The sequence below is a fragment of the Bactrocera oleae genome, chromosome 3 (genome assembly GCF_042242935.1).
Source record: "Bactrocera oleae isolate idBacOlea1 chromosome 3, idBacOlea1, whole genome shotgun sequence".
Classification (NCBI taxonomy): domain Eukaryota; kingdom Metazoa; phylum Arthropoda; class Insecta; order Diptera; family Tephritidae; genus Bactrocera; species Bactrocera oleae.
This window is the reverse complement of record NC_091537.1, coordinates 27,128,400-27,146,559: the sequence shown is the minus strand read 5'-3', so window position 1 is coordinate 27,146,559 and position 18,160 is coordinate 27,128,400. Positions and strand designations below refer to the sequence as shown.

At 35.4% G+C, this 18,160-nt stretch overlaps 1 protein-coding gene across 2 annotated transcripts in view; it reads left to right on the top strand.

The window, feature by feature from the left end:
- The first annotated feature begins 2,553 nt into the window (after positions 1-2,553).
- The window catches only part of kek3 (kekkon 3), a 117,660-nt gene continuing 102,053 nt past the window's right edge, over positions 2,554-18,160 (top strand). The window contains exons 1-2 of one of the 2 annotated variants that reach the window (XM_014247824.3): positions 2,554-3,492; positions 9,997-10,391. The gene's annotated coding sequence lies outside the window, so the exon portion shown is untranslated. The remainder of the gene's footprint in view (positions 3,493-9,996; positions 10,392-18,160) is intronic. The other variant, XM_070106331.1, reaches the window with a different exon arrangement.

Below are 18,160 nucleotides of genomic sequence, written 5' to 3'. Positions count from 1 at the left end.
GGAAAACTGCGGAAGTAATAAATTATACAGTAAAGGTGATACAGAAGGATGAAATCTCATATTATTATTATAGGTATACGGCGGCTGGATAGAGTAGTGAACATATCTTATCAATTTTAGTATCCGTGCATACTATTAATACGAAAACCTTCCTTTATGATTCATTTAGGTATTACATCGTTTTGTAATATACTTGTATAAATATTGTAAAGGTGGGGAGCATCCATGAACAAAAAAATAATTGCAACTAAACCAATTATAATTTCTTAACAAACTTATGTAATCTTCTCTGAGTGAATATTGCATAACTTTGACCGATTGAGTTGTTGAGATATGTGTTGGAAACCTCTACTTAGTGCAACTTTAAGTCAATCGCATTACAGCAAAGCAAGATTTTAGTGTTCAGTGCAATTAAGCAAATTGGGTTGAAACATAAATGTATTCTAAGTCTGTGAAACGCCGTGCATGATCAGAAGGCACCTGTTTTAACCAGAATTTGTGGTATAGCTCTATATTTTTTAAAACAAGGCTTATGAATTTAGGCTCACTATGTATGTCAACAATTGCATAAAAAAGGGTTTGAAAGGGCCCAAAATTTCTGATATAAAAATCAGGTATTCCCAAACCAATGACGAGCTCATACCAATCATCAATGCCGAAATCAGTACTTAACTGCCCGAATAAGTAACGTTAAATATAAGAAATAAGCAACTATGGCTAATGAAAGTTACCCATCTGTTCGTCAGTGCAAGCTAAAGCTTGAGGATTGGGCTATCTTGATGAATCTTGATAAAAAATGTTTTCGGAATATTGTTTACAAAATGCCGTTAATAGAAAATCGTCGAAGCAAGCAAACAAAAAAAATCTTATTAAAGCATTTATTGATACTCTATGATCAAAACTAGTGAAGGTACGTTAATTCGGTGCAGGAAAACTTTGGAACTGACTTTTCACCAAAAATATCGGTCAATATGTGTGATATCTTGCTGAAATTCAGTGAGCTTATTTTCCCAATACAAGTATCAATACTTCTCCTTTCGAATTTCCGGCTGGCTTTGATCCGTATATAGCGGTCAATCTGCTTGATATATTACATAATATAACATACTTGAGTTTATATCGCAAATATCTCAATTAAGCAGGGCGAGTATTTTTCGATAAGCCTTAAAACATCTGGTAGTACAGATTATGGCTATTATTATGTTAGTGCCCACAGCACTAATAAGTGCTAGTTAGGTTGCTTTCAATTTAAATATCTCAAGCTTGAAGGAAAATCTAGTAATGAAACTATGTGATTATATGACCTATATTATAAGTTTGTAAGATACCAAACATGTTGGAACTACAAGTACATTCATAATTTCATCGCATAATTAATATTGAACTCATTTGCAAAATTATTTAATATTAAGTTTTCCCACCTCTAAAGTATTCTCCCGTCATTGGGCTTTGCGAGCGTATAAAATATTCGGTTACATCGGAACTTAACCCTTTATTACCCTTTATATATATATATATATATATTTTTATTTTAATTTAAGTTAAATGATCAGCATGACGAGCTGAGTAGATTTAGCGATATCCGTCTGTCTGTCCGTGGGTCTGTATATACAGACGTCCTTTTCTCCCCAAGAAGCTGCTCAGTTGTCGGAAACGCCTAAAATGGAAGACTTTTCCATTTGACGAAGTATCATCGTGGTATATCGATCAAAATCAGAATAGGGATCCTTTTATATCTTTGTATGCTATCAAAAAAACAAACAATTATATAAAGGGTATTCTATGCAATATTATTTGAATAAATTGTTTAGATCGGACCACTATAATCTATAACCTGCCATACAAAACGACCGAACAAAATAAATTTAGTTCATAGAAACTTTGTTATTTGTGGAGGGTATTATAGTTTCGGTGCAATACGAAGTTGTTTTTTACTAAAATATCACCGGAATTGACAATAACGGTTTAACACAATTCTGATTTGAAATAAGAGTTAATTTGTACCGGATGTCAGTTTGCACTTCAAAGAGAAGTATCTTTCTTCTTTATTGTGTCATAAAAATGTGTGTGTCGTCAGTAAACTTTGCCAGTTAATTACGATGTCTGATAATTTTTGATTTGCTTGTCTCCTAGTTTGAATAAACGAATATTTATGCACGAATGTTAATTCCCTATACTTCGTAGGTATCCACTGGGCATCCCACTTTCACCACCAGACAAGTCCATTTAGTGCGGACCACTACAACGTTTTTTTGGTGCTTTTTATGAGCCCTTTACCTGTCTGTAGCCAATCTGTGCATTTGACAGTTTAATCAGTTGGAGGAAATCGCGTGGACAAGGGTCACGTGACCGATGAAACAGTCGCGCGAAACACAGACACAAAAAACGAAACTGTAACAAAATTGTATGCGAACATAAGAGGAGACACTTTAGCGGAGAGAACAGGAGGCAGGTAGACGCAGACGTGGCGCACAGTGAATGGATGTAAATACAGCAAACAACAAGGAAAGCAACAGCGTAGCAGTAAAAAAAAAAAACAACCAACAATAACTGCAACGTGTCCTACGAGGGCACGTCAAGTAACACTTCTGACAGTTTTGTGTTGAAATTTGTTTGCGCTCATGCCGCCCGAAGAGCGGCTGTGAAATTTGGATATGCAAAAACGAAAAAAGTTTCGGGTCAAGCTATGAAATTCATAAAATAAAGTTGGCAAACTCAGCTTAAATGCAGCCGCATGTAAAATTGTAAATGCAGTAGTGCGTGGTGATGAAAAGGAGTACAACAATTAAGCGCGATTGTGGGAACATTACCAGCGATTCGTGCTTTGTATTTTCACATTTATGAATGTCGCTTTTTGAGGGGTGTTATTGAAGTATATATTCACCATACAGACACTCTGCCCCTTTCTATGAGCGGAGAACTTTCGTAAAACATTTTGAGAGTTTAACCAGCGCAGGGGAGTAAATTACACCACAGTTGGTGAATACTAGTTCGTATGCGGTCGTTTGCTTCCAAACATTCGCTCAGGCCGTTAGCACTCGATTGCTCGCTCGCTTCTTCACTCGTTTGTGGTGAGTTTTTGGCGTTACGTTGAACGGAAAACGCTGCCATGTGATGTTCGTAGCCGAGCGTTGCCACGTTCCAAGTCAGTTAACTCGGAAGCGTGGCCATGTTAGTGTTGTGGCAAGTGCTATCGCGCATACTTTGCAGTTCAAATTGGAATCAAAGTCAAAACTTAAGCCTTTAAGGCCGTTAAAGCAAGTTAGAGTGTGTTACATGGAGATTTCAAGTGAAGCAATTTAAATTTAATGAAAATTATATTTGCAAACCAATAAATGTTGAAGTGAAAATTTAATAAAATTATATGTAGTGAATTAAACAATATATAATAAAAAGAAAAATTCGAAAATAAATAAAAAATTTAATAAATTTGGCCGAAAATGCAATAAATTTCGTTCATACAACATAGCTGTAAACCATAATCAAATAGCGGTAATTGCATCTATTTTACTGCAACAGTGCAAACAAATCGTTTTCATATTAATTCAGTCTCCATAGTTTTTTATTAATTTCAATTTCTATACTTTTTTGCAATTTCAAATAAATTGTCGACACGACAGAATTGAGCTTGGTAAGCAGAATACCTGCCAAAATGGCAAAATGCCGCATCAGCGTTGGCAGCAAAAATGTGTGCCTTGTGTGGCAAGCAAATTATAAGGGAACACAAGTTGTTGCCGTTGTTGTTATGTGTGTTATGTGGCATATAGGTGTGTTTGAATGGCCACAAGAGGCATTAGCAATGATTTGAACTCAATCCAAAAATCTGATTATGTTAATGTGCGCGGCAACAGCCAAGCGCCAACAAATGGCGGGTGACAATAAAAATGAAGAACATAAAATAGCGTGTTTGCGAGGAAAATACAAAGCGGAGAACTAAAGTCATGTTCCTCATGTACTGAAATGACATGCAGACGTGCTCTTAAACTTACATATAACACATAATAACGGTGTATCTAGGTGGGTGGTGCTGCAGCTAAAAGCCATATAGTTCGTTTTGTTGGTGAAAAGTGTGATTTCGGCTATGCTTGGGATAGGTATTTCTCAGCATTTAACTAGCTATTTTATAACTTTGTGTTAACGATTTTTATATCTCTTCATTCTTTGTACTCGGGAGAGTAATATTCGATGAAATAACTGAAACCAAATAGGATATTAAGACCATGTTATTCATATAAATGGATATATGAATGTACATATAAATTGCATTTGAAAACCGCAAAATTTATTTTAGCTAAATTTTCCGCAAAGCTATTTCTAAATCAAGGAAAAATTTGTGTAAAATTTACATATATTTGAAGGAGTTGCCTCCTGCCTAAAAATTATTGCAAGAGTTCGTAAAAAATAGGTTTTCGAGTAGATAGATTAGGGCGCACCGAAGCAAGTTGGCCATTTCTAATGCAATAAACTTTCACAAACCACTTTTATAAAGACTTGATGGTAGAATGCTTAAATATTACGCTGTTCAAATTTTTTATTCAACTAATAGAATCTTTTTCCGTTTTTTTAGTTAGTTTTAACGATATCTCGATACGTTTTTTTACTTAGTTTTAACGATATCGATGCATTCTTTTATCTTCTTACAATACTGTATCGTTAAACTAGAGACAGATAAACCTTATTACAGACATTCTGAATAATGATACACCTTTATTGGTTTATTTTGCTAATAACCAACCGTTATATATATACAAATTTTTTTTAGTCAAATTCTTTTGATCTCGTGAATTTCCCTTGTCAAATGCCAAGCATCTTAAGTCAAAGAAATTACATATTGAAGTGAGAGTAAAATCACAAATATTTTGCAACAATTACAGGGAAAAATTCACTAACTATAATAATTAAGGAAAGCGAAGTTCTCGCGGCTTTACAGAAAAAATTGACCATTCTAGACTGACACCAACGAAAGTCCATACATTACCACACCGACCGAATAGTACAACATTATACTTACATGAGAACTACGATGGAAAATGTGCAAACCAAACCATTATTGTAGGTATATAGATTGTATTAAATAATTTGAAACGAAAAACTTGGAAATCATTTACACCTACTATATATTGTAGTATGTAAATATATGCAATTTTTAATATTAAACTAGCAAAAAGTTTGTCTAGATGTAAATCTAACTCATCCTCAATGACAAATTTGCTTTGAAGCATTTGCCATGTCATTAATATGTAATGAAAAAACTGTAAGAAATCGGTGAACTAAATACTCGTTTATAAGACCTGGGAATGGGTTTCAATGCCGTAATTTGTATATCTATATATGCAGTTTTAAATATTCCGGAATAGTCAAAATTATTAATAAAATTTCAATTGTTTTCAATATTTATGTATCTATACTGAAAGGAACTCACTTTTTATTTAATAGACTATACTTACATTATCGTAATTATCTGATCAATGTAAGCGCACGTTGGACAAAGGCAAAAAACCTTGAATGGCTTTAAGGGTGATGTATTTGGTAAAATCACTTTTTGAAAATTGGCATGTGCTAGTGTAAAAGATTCCCAAAACCAGTTAGATCAATGATAAGTTTGAATTTTGCTTTTACATAAATATGGTTTAAAGCAAATGTGCTCCCGCCAAAGTTTCCTTGGCTCCGTTTGGCACCCAACAACATCAAATGGCTTCGTTTTTTTTGAAAACTATTACAAGAAACACAACATTTTTTTAGAATAACACGTCTGGCTCGTGGTAGCCCGCTCGAAATTAACGGGATTTACTTAGCCTTTGAAAACATTACTTTGTTGTTAGTTCAATATAAGTATAGTTTTGAGTCGACGTTTTTTTTCATTCTAAGAACATTCTAAGTTATTGTAGTTTTTATTGCTGTTTTAGTGTGGCTTGGTGAAACAGTAATCAGGCTGGAATATTGTTAAGTATATATGCACAATCACGTGGAGCGGTTAACAATTTTTTAATCGTGAGTCGAACTGCAGTAACCAACAATCACAACGCGAATTTTTAGCTGGCAGTCACACACTACTTGTGCTTTAAGAGAATATAGAATGTATATAACTTCTGGAAAAGTAATTTGCATAATTTTAAACAGGCGTTTCTGCTAATTTTACTTCCGTGCCATCAACGTATTTAATGCAAAACGGCAGTTAATTGAAAGTTTTTTGCAATACGCAGCGTTCTGCAGAATCTGACCAGTATATATTGGTGCAATAGCTTTAAGAAACATCTAAAAATTCCATTCGTAATTTTGGAAAGAGTGTCGACGTCACCAATTCCAAAAACAGTAGCAATTTTTGCAACCGACGCACTTTCTCCTGATGAACCCGATTTAAATAAAACTATTGCAAGTTGTAGCTCTACTGAAAGCTGTTTACTCTTGCATTTTGTGAATGATTCGTCATTTGAAATCTAGTGTTAAAAGATGATTAAGTTGTGGTCGATTTACTCGTAACATTTGACGGAAGCGATTCTCATCTATTGAGGTCAGAATATCTAAATGCCGATGGATTGATTATAAAACAAAATTTACAACTCCCTTCCGACATTTCATGACAATGTACAAATCTTCATATAGTTCGTCAAACACGTTGTCCACTTCATCTTCTATGTTTTTTCTAAATATAATAAATTTAAAAAACAACGAATAACAAATAACAATGCTGCGTGTGAAAATCCCTACTGTTTTCATTTTCTTTATCGGTGTGTTTCAGTAAATTTGTTATTAAAATCAACTATCGATGCTAGTTACTTCTTATGCATATTTTTAGGGACATTTTTTTAAAAGACCCCAAAGGGTTGATCGCTTTGTCACAGTGCAATACAAATTATATATTACTGGCGTTTCTGTGCCACCGAAAAAGGTTACAAACATATATACAGGTGAAGGTAATAAGCACTTTAAAAATGCTGCTTTCGTGAGTAATTTTGCAAAACAGAAGGTTTGTAGAAGATCAAGATCCCACGAAAATGTTTGCTATTGCTTAAGTTAAATTCCTCATGAAGTGTGAAAAGCTTAATGTTGACTTAAGTGGGGTCGTTCCATAAAATACCTTATAAAGATTCATTTTGCTCAGTCCTTTTTTATTACTCTTCATAAGCAAAATCTATCTCTAGCCTGTTATTATTGTTGTTTTGGTAGTGCTGATTTGAATCCAGTTTAGTATTGAGGTTGACATAAACTTATTTTGAATTATTTGGATTATTTTTGCACGATTATTATTATTTTAGTTGACCCCTTGTTGGTATATTTGTGGCTCCGGAGTGCAGTCTCCTTCAGAGAAGTGACACTCTGATAGCAGAATGGCGATACTAACCTTGAGCTCACTAACCGTGCGTCAACCTGCTTAAGGAATATCTAACCTCGTTATCAATGGTATCGAGTCATTATGCGATAAGATGAGTATGGATGCCAGGCCACAGGGAAATCGCACATAACTATGAAGCTGACGAGCTGGTAAAGAAAACACCCTAACCCCGCCATCAATAGAATGGGAACCGGTCGCTGTTCCCTTCTCCTCTGTTCTACTACTGGTTAGCTGGGTTTCGCGACAGCTTTACCAGCGGTGGACTACCATCGCTTCATGTGGTGTCGCTAGATCCTTTTGGCCCAAGATCGATCGTGAGAGATCCAGTGAGCTCTTTGCCCTGAGTAAGGCTAGCTTATCTCTAGTTTATCAGGCCATTGCCCAATCGGCGTCCATGTTGTAAGGTTGCGAACCTAACGGGAAGCCAACTGCACACTTCCTTGTTGCTTGTTCCACGTTTGTTAGTTCAAGTCTTAAGCACTTGAAAGCTCACGTGTTCAGATATCTCACCGAGTTGGTGAAAATAGAAATTAAACGCCTGAGCGAATTTGCATTGGCCGTAATGTGCTGACTTATAAAATAGAATACAGGAGTTCTGTTCTTATGGTTTCACAAGGGACTGCATATATGTAGTAGTCCAAGTGCGATACCTGCGTCAGCCATCGAATCGAACCTAGCCCAACCTAGGTTACCTCTTGGTTGGCATATTCTAATAATTTTCTAAGTAACAAAAATATAACCGTGCTTTATTTTCTACCAAAAAAGCTTCCAAAGTCATCAACTGAATCTAACTTCCCACTAATTGACAAAATATTGGGATTTATATCTTATGTCAAGCAACTGCATAATTTTACCGTTAACGTGCTTGAGTGTTTTCATTTCGCCCAAACAAAAAGCCAAATTCAATAACTTGCCTGAATTATAGCCCTGCAGCGATTTTAATCCATGCTGTGTAATCTCATGCATAAATCAACTCCATTTACAAACGCCCAAAAAATACCTCAGGCGATATTTAAGATTTAAAAAGTCCACGAAGAAGGGAGAGTCATGACAGGATAAGCGTGACGAACATGCAAATACCTTTAATGAAGAAGCAAAATACACGCAAAAATTAAAGCGCGAAAACTAAATAAAAGCAACAACAACAGCAATAAGTGACTGCTATAATAATAGTAATGTATAAAATATTTAAATATTTCCACGACTTAATGTTGTGCAAAAAGAATTTCACTCATTTACACTCGACACCTGAGCTGTGCATGATGCGAAAATACTTAGACGCTCACCTACATGTATGTAAGTATGCGTGTTTGTATACGTGTGTGCTTAAGTAGTTGTGCTTTAAGCCCTTGGTAGACGCTCGACGGGTAATCGCAGCCGCGCCACTCAGTGCCGACAGGCGGACGGGCCATCAACCGCTGCAGCTAACTGTCACCCCGCGAACTCTTCGAACCCCTCGACCATATTTAAAAAGTGTAATACGAGCCGTCATTCTACAGAATATACTACTTATATATATCTACTTATACTTTTATTTTATAAACCAACTCTGTGAAGCTCGGTGGGCAGATGGAGAGGAGCGCTTGTGAGGACAAGTCAGTGTGGGTGTGTTTTCTCAAGAAAAAATTAAAAAGGAAAACGCTCAAGACGTGCGAAGTATGCAAATATTTACAGAACCTCAGACTAATAAGTGTGAATAAGCGAAATCCTCGGAGCGTTTTGCCACGCAAAATGAAAATACCGAGAGAAAGAGGAAGAAAATAAGAAAAGAAAAAGGCAAAAAAAAGACGAAAAAGGAAATACGAAAAGAAATGAAGCGCAATAAATGAATGAGTGAGCGAATGAGAAACGACAGTGCTGCCAGGCGGATATATGTGACCACTCGAACTCGAGACGTCTAAGGGTCAGAAGTTTTTATTTATTTTTTTTTCATTTTCATTTCTATTTCCATTTGTATTTAATTTCTCCACATTTTCTCACAATGCCAGGACAAATGTCGAGTTAGCAAGCCGGCTATCCCACTGCGAGGTGTGAGAAATGAATAATGCGAACATGCAAAAAGATCTTGCACAGGTATCTGCAGGTATACGAGAGCAATAGGACCGTAGCGTTGCGTCCAAAAGGGGGATAAATACTAGGTAATTGGCATTATGCAGACGATGTGTGGTCTCTGCCGCATGGAATAGAGTGCATGGGGCAATGGGTATAAGGCTGTGGTGGTATGTAAGTTCAAGGCGACTTGGTGGTCAGTGTGCAATCACAAACCTCACTCTCCCCCAACAGCCTGCTGTGCCGCTGTCCTTACTGCTGACTCAAGAATTGATGTCCGCCGCTGTGTGGTGTGCACAGGGTCGACAGCAGAGCCGAGGAGTCACCGAGCAGTGCATTTGATATGCAAAGTAGTTAAATGAATATGTGTTCGTTGGCGTCAAGAGTGTCGTGTTTACAATCTTTACGTTCCTTTTGATGGCTTTTCATTTATTGCAGGCTCTTATGTTGTTGTTATTATTGTTGTTGTGATTGTCCTTCAGTCTACTTGATTCTGTTTTGTATTTTGTGTTGTTAACACATGTTTTCGATTTGCTTCAAATGCATGTTCGTTCGTTTGACTTGAGCGCAGTGAGCTTTTATAGCTTTTAAATGGTATATCTTACATCCATCAGCATAATGCAGTTAAACACTTGAGTGAGTTGTACATCTACGTGCATACATATATACACACATACATGAGTAGAAATATAACGCAAACAGTTAAGACTGGCGTTGTTAAAAGAAATTGTGTGTGCGAAAATTGTCAGCGTAATTAAATTGAAGAGCGTTTAAGTGTGTTCCCTCAAGAGTTAAGAGAAGAGAAGAAGAAAGTAAATATACATACATGCATAGACTTGTAAAGTACATACTTAATTGGAGGTGGCGTGTAGTAGCATGATGTTTGACTTTGAACATAATATAAATATCTAAATCTACAAAATAAATAACTAAAGTGTAATTTTCATGCGCTAAAGCAAAAAAAAATAAAATAAAATAAAAGAAGTTAACTCAACTTATTATAAAAAAGGTAAGGCTTGTAAAATAAATTTTAAAGTTTTCTTTAACAACATTAGTCCTGATATAATAATTTTTCAAATCACTCATTATAATCTAAATTAGCTATTTGGAGAGAGTAGTCGTAATTAAGTGTCAGCAACAATACACAACAAGGAATAGTCGGAGACCGTACAAAATGTATACTATATGGTGAGTCGATGTACGTCAGTCCGTCTGCGAACTAGACAGTTTATCATTTATCGATTTAAAATTTTTCACACGTCTTTTTCTCCCAAGAAAGCTGGTCAATTATTGCAGCAGCACCGATCTCGGACCACTATAGCAAATAGCTGCCATACAAACTGAACGATCAAATATGTCCTTGTATGACAAACTTTTTTATTTGTAATTCTTCACGAAGTTTGGAATGTATTATTATCCAAAGCAACGGCTCAATCTCCTAAGAAATTGTTCAGATCGGACTACTATAGCATATAGCTTTCATCTGGGGAAGTTGTTATAGCCTCGATGTAACCGAGGTTCAAGTTCTTTTTTGTTTATGTTAAATTATAGCAGGAAAGTTATCTAAAAATTATTTACCAAATTTGTGATATTTCAGGAAACTTCAACACTTCCAGTTTTCACAATATAGATAGCTGATCATTCCTGATCTACGTAAAATAATCCTCACCTTCATTTGATACCGATATAGCTATATTGAAATTACTTTATGCATTTGTTTCTTTAAATTTTTAAGCAAGTGAAAACGATGAAAGAAAACTCTTAAAATTTAATTTGGTAAATTATTGCCCATTCTGTGATAGCCAGTCTCTTAAAAGATAAACCCTTAATGTTGCTACCCGACCTATAACATTCTATATATTTTAAGCATTGCAACCTGTATAAATGAATTCGTATTTTTACATATATAAAATAAAATAATTTTTTGTTTTAGCAACTAGTTTATTTAATTTAATTATAAGTTTGCTTTGTTTATATTACCAGTTCAATTGATTAGAAATTTGCAATAGGTAGCAACGCCCCTAAAAAAAATTCAACAGGAACCTTCCAAAAAGCTTTATATAGATATTTACATAATAGTATTTGGTTAATTGAATTTAATAAAAAATGTAAACAGATGGAAATCCTTTCTAAATTCTACATTAACATATTTTCATCAGAAAGTCTTTTGAAACTTTTTATTTTAAGTTTTTATTGATCTAATTTATTTATTTCAATTATAAATAGATGTCAACCTTCAAAACATATTTTCAACCAAATGAATTTTTAAACTTCTAAAATCGATTCTCTTTGTTAATTTTGAAATCCGTTGGAATTTTTTTGTGTTTTTTTTTACTTTGAGTTGATAAATATACCTTTGTGGATGATGTGCCAACTTGGCTATTGACATTTTCAAGATTTCAACGCCATTTATCAAAATTAAAACCATTTACACTTTTTTTACCTTTAAAAACAAACTTTAGAAGCATAGACGATTTTTTCGTGATCAATGCTTTGAAGATCAAAAAGTTTTTGAAGCGCCTTAGTAAATTTTTAAGATTTTAGGCATGTTGAGATGTATCAGAAAATTTTTTTTTCGAACTTGAAAACATTCACCGCCTGCAACACATCTTTATACTTCATATAGGGTTACCTGGAGAAAATTAATTCGGTATTCCAATTCCTAATATTTGGTCATAATTAAAATATATAAGTTTTGAAAAAAAGTTCCGCTTGGCACATTTGTCCTGAAACTGATAAACAGGGTTGATTTCTGGTAATTCTCTGTTCTTAATCTTTAACCGGGTGTGGTCTTAGCAGTACAATAAAACTTTATTGGTTCAACATTTATCGTGATTTTAACAAATAGAAAAATATATTTTGTATAGAGGGTTGATTTGATTTGATTATGGGCATGAAATTTTTGGAAAATGAACCCACCCTATAATGTGTTTAGTCTGCTAATATAACTGCGTCAACTTAAGTTGGGAGAAATGCTGCATTTTAACAATTGAAATTTCTACAAATGAAATACAAATTTAAAACTGCAGTAAATATGCTTATATGACTCATATTCGATACTCTAATGCATAACGCCAAAAACATAACACAGCATATGTTACCACAGTGTTAACATAGCAATTTCCCAGTGATTATCAAGGTAGTTCTGGTTTCTGCCTCTCAAATTACTTTGTCGATATGGTTCAAGCCATTTGTATTATATCCATTATTTGAAAATGGATCATATATTGCGTCATCTGGCATCTCCCCTTAAAAATAGGAGTATTAGTAGAAAATTGAGTTTGCAGACAGCTACAACAATAGATGCCTTTACAAATTTATATTTTAGAGTGTTTGAAGTACCTGAACTTAGCTTTTTCTTCAAACCCTTTAAGCCAAAGTGAAATTCCATGAACTCTTTTTTATAATATTAATTTGTTTAATCTATCTCTACACATTTCAAAAACGAATTCATATGACTAACAAATTCATTTTTGAAAATAGAAAACAGCGGAGGAACTCACAATTAATTTCATCCATTTCGATACACTTTATGAAAATAAAAGTTAGGACAGATATTTAATAATTTATGTCATATAATATCAATTTCAGTTTTGCGAAGATAAAACATTTTTGAAAAAGCGCTTTTGAGCAGTCTCTTAACATAGGTTCTGCGAACAATAGCCAAAAACTTAAATTTGCCTTTTCATTTACCACAACCTTCATATATTGGGTGAAACCAACAACAACACTGACGTTTCTAACACAAACAAAGCATCCTCTCTTAAAGCAATTAGGAATATAAAATAATTAATGTTTGGTAACAAAATTAATCAGCCGCGCTTTACATGCTTTGTAAATGAGCGAAGACTCAGGCTGTTTGTGAATATTAAAATCAAATAATCTTACATTGCTTCGAATCTCCGCTATTAATGCCACGCTGCATATCAATCAAGGAGAGGCAGCTAGAAAGACGTTCATTAGATGTGATGGCACGAGTTTTGAGTTTGCTAAGCACTTTATACCCGGGTAAAAAGGAGGGCAAGGGTGGAAGTTTGATATGTATTGATACTTATATTTAAATTTGTGAGCAGACGACGACAGCATAACGATGACGTAGTGACACACTGACGACAATCGATGACAAAGGCGAACAGCAGGCTTTTGTTGTTGTTACGAATGACAAGGTTAAGCGTGAAATAGCGAGTGTTCACTGCTGGTTTTCCCAGGCGGCTTAACCCCTTTGTTAAACTCTCGCATAAGAACAGTAGTTAGTGTAACAATGCCGCTGCCTACAAACGAAGCAACTCTGCGCTCAGCGCATAAGTATTCCATACACTTGTGCAGTATAATGGACCATGGCGTAAGTACTGGAAGAGCTTTGGCGCTTTGGTGTACTTTTCAGTTGATATCTATTTTTATATAATTTTCCACTTAAACGACTCAACAGTAACTCCCAACGTGCGCAATGTCGCGACACACATACATATACAGCAATTGTTGCCCACTTTCATCGAATCGTTATGGTGTCTCAGCACTAGTATAGCGCTACAGAGATGTGTCGTCGGAAAATTCATTGCTGCCTCCAATTTTTAAGTAGCAATTGCTCTTGAGCTCCTCTTAAGCCCCATTACTTGCTCATACCCATTTTATAGCTTTTACGCCCCTTCACTTAAGCCGATATCTCTATTGCAATACATAAATACATCCAACCGTACATATAATATTTGCCAGCATCGCCGTCATCGAATTGTTGGGTAAATGGCGCATTTCGTACCTGAAAAGCTGAAATTGATGCTCGCTGATGGTAACAAATTAAGTTTAACGATTGAGCTGGCAACCAAGTAATGAACTCCTGTCACCTGCGTCCTGTTTAACCATGTTCGGGCTGCGGCGCGGCATCGTAACTTAGTTACGATATCGATTTCGTTTGCGGTAAAAGCGCTGCTCGAACTCACAAACGGAATGGCAAGCGAATATTCGGCTGGCACTTGATGGAGACGGCACTTGGGCTGCTATTCGAGAGCTTCGCTTTTTTCCACAGACTCATTGGTTGAATCGCCTGGCTTGCCACATAAAGTGTTGTTAATATGAGTACATATACATGCTGTCTGTGTATATTCAAATGTTGAAGTGGAAAATATGGCTTAGAGTTGTTACGGTAGTTTAAATGGACCTAGAAAGCTTTATAAATGGAAGCTGAGAACTACAAGCGCGTTGAGTCGATATAAGTAAAGTAGAGTAGAGTAAAGTAAATTTACAGACAGTAGGTAGTACCGTTGATAAGTGAGAAATGAGATGCGAAAACCACTGTTACTTAAAAAAATACTTAAATTTTAGCCCAAGTAAAGTTGAGTGAAACGTGAATTAAAACCACGGCTGTTTTCAATTTCCAAAAATAAAGAACGTTAACTGCGGTTGTACCGAAACTATAATACACTACACAAATGTATATGATTCCATAAAAGAACTTGATTTTTATCGTTCAGTATGTATGGCAGCTCTATGATCCAGTGGTCCTCTATGGTCCGGTGGTTCCCACAGATGGCCAGATTCTTGGTGGTCAAATTTCAGATCAATATCTCAAAAACTGAGAAACCAATTCGCATGTATATAGACAGACGGACAGAAAAACATTCGGACATGCCTAAATCGACTTAGCTCGTCACGCAGATCATTTATACAATAAAGGGTCTCCGACGTTTTCTTCTGGGTGTACCAAACTTCGTGGCAAACTGAATACAGGGTATATAAAAGGGTATAAAAATATATAAAAATTGTCAATAGCATTCAGCTGGTAATGTCTAAGCTCCCATTGTATTGATAACGGTTGTAACGTTTGAATACCACTCCATTAAGTGTAAGTTCAAACGTGTTTGGGGCAGATTAATGTTCAACAATAAATCTCTAATTGTATTCCGAGCTTTAGGGATCCTTCATTTGCCAAATTTCATAAAAACGCCCGACCCAAGGGATAAGAAGAAGAGAAGAAGTAAATTCAGCAATACTACAAGTGAACAAATAATCGTTTATATTTTCTCAAGAATTTTGCTGAGGGCGAAGTACCCACAATTTTTCTTACAGTCATGTCGTTTCGAGATACCGAGATAATTAAAGATTTTGTGATAGTTTGTTGAAATACTATTCTTACACTGATGACTTCACCTCGTCTTTCTTCAGATAACTGTGATAATTAGCAACCGGCATTATATTTTTAACCTAACCCATTTTGAATGCTAATTCGCAAATGCAAACTTGGTATCTGAACATATCTTTTAAAACAAAGAGCACTATTTCTTGCCTTTTCAAATGAAATTTAAGCGCATTAAACAAATGATCGGATCTTTTAATAGACTGACCGTCTTTTCAAGAAATCGATTCTTGGCTTAAAGTATCCTTTAGCATCTCAAAATATTAAAGTTTTCCTGTCCAATCCATTGTAGTGTCAAAGCGTTGTGTCTGTCAGCTTCAGTACGTATAACTTCGAGCACCTTTAGAAGGTGCCCTTTCGAGGTCTAGTTGGGTTGTTAATCCATCAATTGTCTCCTTTTCTCACAAAATCCTTAATTTACTATCTAAAAAAGATAATCGAAATTACAATATGAACTTGGGAGATTTCGAGTGCTATCATATTTTCTATCAGGTTAGATCCATCCGCATATTCAGAGGACAAGATATACTAAATATTTTTTAAGAAGGATATACTTTCAAGCGGTAGCGTGTTATTTGGATTAATTAATAACTAGATTCCACAGCAGATATATGTGTTTAGTTAAAACAGAATGGAACTACTTTCCATTTTCTGCTGATATAAAGGCAGTTTTCAAAAAGTGGTGGCAAATGATTATTTTGCACAAGCTTGTGGCAGAGCAGAGGATTTCAAATTTAATCACTTAACATTAACGATAGAAAATTTACGTTGGCGCGTGCCTAAGCAAGTATCGCTCTACATGAGGACTAGAAAGTACTTGCAACAATCACACGCACATAATATGGGTGCATGTGGTTGCATGTGGTTGCACTTACCTCGACGTGGTTTTTTGGGGGTGTGCAAAATTTGAATCACTTTCAGGCCACAGGCTTCAACAGCTCACATTCTCACGCCAAGTCACCACTTAAGCGAAGCTGAGCGAAAACCTGTGTAGCGACGCGGCGGTGCGGTGGTATTCGCATTAAATTCTCAGTAAGCACTTCCGAAAATCCTTGCGCACCCACCAGCAGACACTGCCACATATCCTCTTCCTTGCGACACTCATATCAATTTCCGCTTCCGCCTTATGCAAATTATTTGTGCCACTTCGTCTTTATCGGTAGACACAGCGTGGCGGCAGATAGCGGCGCAACCGGGGGCAGAGCAACTGCTGCTGCGACACCTACTATTATTTGGCATTTTTGTTGTAAATGTCATTCTGCCACACATTTGCTTGTGTGTGTGTGCCGGTAAGAACATGCTCATACTTGTACCTGTCACCATGGTTGCCACAACAGCTGTGGCACGTTAAGTATTAGACATTCTCTCTGCTCACCTCTATCTTTGTATGTATATATGTATAAGTGTGTGTGTGGGAATTGGCATGGCGTAATGACAATAAAAATAATAACAATACTCGTAGCTGTAAATGCTGCTACAGCAGTTGTAGTTGTTGCTGTATTAACTGTGATACTACACTTCGAAGCGCTTTTATCATTCCTGTTTTCTCGCAGTTTTCGTCGTTTTATTTAATTTTTGGCTTTTCGCGTTTACTTTGGAATTTCTTTAGCTTTTACAAATTTATTGGTTTAAGTGAAATCGCTTTCTTTGTCGGCGTTAATAGAAATTGGTTAAATTCTGCTTTGGGGCTCATCTGTGTTGACTCTTAGAATAACTGTTGTTGTTTAAAGAATTTCTAGTTACTACAACTACAATAAAACCTTTGTACATTTTTTTCTTTAGTAATCAAAAGTGTAGCTGTTTAATTTGTATATATTGTAATTAATTATAAGAAAAGCATGTGGAAGTATTTAACAAAAATTTAGTAAAACTAATTTCTTAAAAACCTTTTAGGCATTGCAATCGCTGAACTAGTTGTATTCAAATGTTTAAAAATTTCATTGACAAATCAGAGATTATCTTTCCGAAAAAATTCCATAAGAGGCCTGTTTATAATGCACGACCCTAAATGATTTCCTCACTCGCAGTCTATGCTATGTTCAATTTTATTAAATAACAAAACAACAGTTTAAATATCGCCTGATATCCCTGTCGATCTGAAATTAATTGAAGCATTTTCAAACAACGGCTGTTCCTCTAGATTTTAGATTAATATAATTTCCAAATTTAAATAATACTAATATCTCTAAATCTTGGCATTAACTTCAATTTATATCTCATGGGAGGCTTGGCTATATTGGACTTAGTTTGAGTTCATAATGAGTTAAACACGTATGAATTTCCGGAGCGTTAGATGATTATCTTTTTAATGGTCGTCAAATACAGATGCGCTCTCATGATATAAAAATAGTTGAACTAGTTGAAATTAAGAGTATATCGAATCGAGTGCCCAACTGGTATACATTAAGAAGACGTGCTTTATCAAATGAAGATAGAATACCAAGCTGAATTCGTACTTTAATGAGATATCCACATATACTTATGTACTGAATCCAACTGTCTAATTTCATTGTTGCTTTCACAAATAAACTTTTGCGACAAGAATGCAGAACTCAAACAGAGTGAAGGGAGAAGTGGCGAATCAAAGACGCCCAATAAATTCCCAATTCCTTGGTCATGTTATTACATGGAAACAATTTTACAACTCG